This window comes from Dreissena polymorpha, chromosome 6, assembly GCF_020536995.1.
Source record: "Dreissena polymorpha isolate Duluth1 chromosome 6, UMN_Dpol_1.0, whole genome shotgun sequence".
Taxonomy (NCBI): Eukaryota; Metazoa; Mollusca; class Bivalvia; order Myida; family Dreissenidae; genus Dreissena; species Dreissena polymorpha.
Window position 1 is genome coordinate 57115036 of NC_068360.1, and position 4965 is coordinate 57120000.

Genomic DNA, 4965 nt, shown 5'->3' on the forward strand with positions numbered 1-4965 from the left:
TGGACTGTCAAACCGAACAAAATGACATTTAAAACACTGATATAATAGCAATGTACTTGTGCCTGCCAGTTCATTAACTGGCGCAATGGTATTATGTTTATTGAATAGCTTTGGATAATAATCAGTTCCTTTAACAAATTTCGTATTCACCGACTTCTGTCACACGAACCCAGCCTGTTGATACAAAGCGATAACGAATTGTTCTATAGTCCACCATTGGGATGTTAGTATGGTTACACTAATGAGGTCAGCAAGGAATTCTTTAGAAATATAATTTTTGCACAAATATTTTATTGGCGTCGCCCTGGAGGGCGGCGACTAGTATGTAATGCTTTTTTTTTCGCTTATGGGAGGAGAAGTTATTTTACGGATCAATGTATATATTTTTGTTTTAAGAATATCTTGCATAGTAGTGATTTTTTTGTGTAAATTAGTGTAAATAAGTACTGCATTTGTGCCTATTACATTTATTACAACATTTAGTGCCAATAATGCAAAACTAATTGTTTTAATTAATAACTGATCCACAACTGATCACAGGGGAAAGATCACAGGGACTAGGCAAATACGCGAAACTTTCTGGTTTTGTATAAAAACAAATGATGATTTGTATAAAAACAAAACATAATCAAATTATATTTATTTTGTGGTTTTTCTAATTTGCCTATTTAGTGGAGAATCAATTTAGTACGATATTTGACGACCTATCGCGCAAGCAAGTTTAGTGGAAGGCGTAGTGGTACGAAAACGTACAATGTATTAATTTATTAATAGACATATAATAACGATCGCTATACACAACTTCACCAAATAGCAGTGCATAAGTGAATGTCAGCCAGAACAGCTCAGTTGGGAGAGCGTTAGACTGAAGTTGTTTACGCAACAGTCATCTAAAGGCTCCCGGTTCATTCCCGGGTTCCGGCACGAACGGAACAGTTCGGCGGCTAACAATCTTTTCAGTCAGGTTAATAAATATAATAAAGCTTTTTTATGTAGACATTTTAAAATCCATTTTACTACAATTGGACATTTTTATTAAAATTAATGGATGCAACGTGGTGACAACGTTAATTAAAATTTCTTACATCACTTAAATATCTTATAAAAAATACACGTGTTTTTATATTAACAAATAAATGCAAACAACACATCTATTATCCATGTATTTTTATGGTTGTCTATCATAGGCCTATCCCTACCACATATAGAGCGCGAAGCGCGACACGTATTATTGATTGTAACAATGAGTTGCGATAAAGGAAGCAGCCGCTTATCAAGGAGGAGCTGTGTCCCAGCAACCCGTTTCCCTAGAGTCAAGCACTCCTCGGAGTTTTTTTTAAAGAAACACATAAAGAGCGCGAAGCGCGACACGTATTTCTATCCAGGTGGTATGGGCCCTTTAGCATTATCCGACCATTACGTCCATTCACAGGTTTTTTTTATCAATGAGGACCCAACCCAAACTCTATATTAGCAATATCGGACCATAAGTCCAGAATTATGTCTCTTTGAACTTAAAAATAAAAGTGAAAAACTGCTTGGTTAGGTGATTATGTCAACATTTTTCATCAGATTCTTTCCAAACTTACAGTGTCTTCATATCAATGAGCATTTTTACCTCATTTAAAATGAGAAACATCGGGACAATAAGTCCAGAATTTTTTACTATTAAATTTGACAAAATAAACAATTTCCACTATTCAAAAGATTTCACAACTTTCGTCTGAATCTTTTCCAAACTTGTTAAGTGTTTTTATATTAGTATTACTCGAACCCTATTGAAAATGATGAATAACGGAGCAATAAATCTATTATGATCTTTTACTGAATTTCAGACTGAAGTATTACTGAAGTATTGTGAAATGCGGCTTCTTTATACAATTTACAGTTTTCATTCAATTTTTTGTTCAAACTTGTACGGTGTTTTCATATCAATGAGTACTCAACCCCTATCGTAAATGAGCAACGTAAGAATAAGTTCAGAATCATCTCCCCTTAAAGTTGAGAAAAATATGAAATTACGCTTACAAGAGGAAGCAGATTTTTTAAAACCTACACAGTTCTGTTCCATTAATGAAAACTGCACACGGATACCAGTAAAAAAAGGAAACCAATGTAAATAAAATGAACTATGAAATATTTGGGAGTTACAACACAAAATCATAGATAATGGTTATTTTGGGGTTATAACACAACATCATAAATAATGGTTATTTGGGGGTTATAACACAAAATCATAGATAATGGTTATACCAGTATCTTTTTCTATTTTGTTTAAAATAATCGGCCAATATATGAATATTTACAGTAGAAAATAAAATGAGCGATTTTGGTCACATATATTTGACCTCTGACCTTGAAGGATGACCTTGACCTTGACCTTTCACCACTCAAAATGTGCAGCTCCATGAGATACACATGCATGCCAAATATCAAGTTGCTATATTCAATATAGCAAAAGTTATTGCAAAATGTTAAAGTTGGCGCAAACAGACCAACCAACAGACAGGGCAAAAACAATATGTCCCCCACTACTATTTAGTGGGGGACATAAAAATCGTTCCATGTAACTTCATTGAGTGCCTTTTACACTTAAATTCCCGACGCCCTTTGATGCTTTGCATCAATACTTATCTTGTGTATTCAAAGACTACTACTGGTACCCATCAGCCTCCAACTTCCGCCGGTGCCCAGCAGTATGGCTATACACTTATATACATTGCTATACACTTATAGCATAGTCTTAAGTAAGACATTTGTTACTTCTCGATTTAATGTTTCACGCGAAATATCATAAAAAGATATTCGTCGTTATTTGAGAATATGAAAATTCAACAAAGACAAGTGTATGTAATTACATGTAGTTTAATTAAAAACTAAATAATGCTTAACATGTATGACTTATTTGTATTTTATCCGACGTACATTAATTATATAATTAAGTAAGCTATTTTGTAAATTGTTTATACAATTTATATGATATATTGTACTTATTATATATACCTCACTTTATTTAAAGTAATTCAATTGTACATAGGATAGCATAATACCGTCCCTGGTATCTTTAACATAAATACAGAAAATATCCGCCACATACTCGTGCATGTAGATATGAACGTCACACGTGTTCGGGTAGATAATTTCGTGTGCTTAGCGCAAAACGGTTGTAACTCACATTTTAACCAAAAATCATATTTTTTCATTTTTCAAGTTGTTTTTTTACTTTACACATCCTAAATAGATAAGATTATATAGGAGGTTTTTGTGTGACGTCACAAAAATACTAAAAATAGATTGGCCGTCAACTTCTCTATCGCGGCCTATTATATTGTATCGGAGTAAAGGTCGTCGGAAGACTTAATACTTACAATTTCACAAAACAAAACTATAAATACCCGTATTCTTTTTAAGCAAGGCTTTAATAAATGATATTTCAAAAATTATAAAACATATAATAATTTGAATATTATTATAAGTGGTGTGGATGCGATAGTTTTATTTTTCATCGGAGATTGAAATTTAGTGTAAGGGGTGTATTGAATCAGTCATAAAACAAAGCCCTTAAATAGCTCAATACATTTCAATCTTGAAATGTAGTTTAAATTTTCTTTTACATTGAATGAATTTTCGTTTCGTTTACATTGAATGAAAATATTAATAATTTAAGCATTCCAATTGAAAAAACACATGCATATTTTGCAAATTGAACTGTCTTGCATGTACATGTATATTGAAAACTCTTCTCTAGTGATAATGAGCGATACAAATCTAGCATTTTATGATACCAAATATCTACACAAAATTAAACTTAACTATATCCGTATATAATGACCTAACGCGATTGCTTGTTTTCATGATGATGTTTCGAACGCTGCTGCAGTAACGCACGATCTTTACACATTCTAGCAGAGTTAACATTTGCAGGTACCCGTTAAATACGTTAATTGTGTAGCAGTAAATTTGTAAAATATTTTAAATGTATAGTTATTAAACACTTTATTGTTATGTTTAAACTGGCTTATATATATACTTTATAGTTCCTAGCTGTTAATCCATTTCGGACAAATGTCTATTTTTTTAAAATATGTTCGAATATTTTATTAAAGCAACTGTTAAGTTTTTGACTTAATATGCTAAGAGATGAGATGGAGGTATCATAAATTGTGTCTAATGACCAGACACATGTGGTTTATGCAGAGACCCCATACAGAGTCATACAAGTATAGGTCCCTGGGTTTATTACAGACTGTTTTCTTAGTAATTGTCTGGACAGTATCCGATCATATCGAGATAATCGGTTTGTGATAAACAAAGGGGCAATTAAACACTGGGTTAAAAATGCTGAAACAAAGAGTGTCAAAACTGGTGTAAACAATTAAATAAAGGCATTTACATTTATCAAGAGGATTTAGTTAATCTGTAACAAGGTAAGTTTTTACAGACAAATAGGTTCATATCAGTTTCTATATGTTGATTACATAAATTCAATCAATTTGTTTTTTGTTTTCGTCCATATTTGTGTTCGTTCATTGGATTCAATTTAATCTGAAAGAATTTCAAGTTCTGAGTATTTTTTGTTCTTCAAAAGGGTCGCGAATATGATTGTAACCTTATCACGATGCGGTTCATCACATGCAAACAATAGCAGAATGGCCGCAGTTTTGACGGTCAAAATTTGAGCATGCGCAAACGTGACGTCATTATCGGAATCCCCAAAACCTCCTATTCTGAAAATTTACCCATGAAAACATGTATTTGGCTTATAGTTGTATTTAATTTTGGATAATTTTTGTTATGCAAAACAGTTGTATCTCAAGTTACAACCTTTGAGCACAAAAAATTACGAAGTGTACAATGTTGGAAGGGAAGTAACTCATCTTTACATCTTTAGTTTATGACATCATTATTATGACATCACTGTTTGATTTGCTTGCCATGTGGGCCTTGACATTCTAAAGGTTGTTT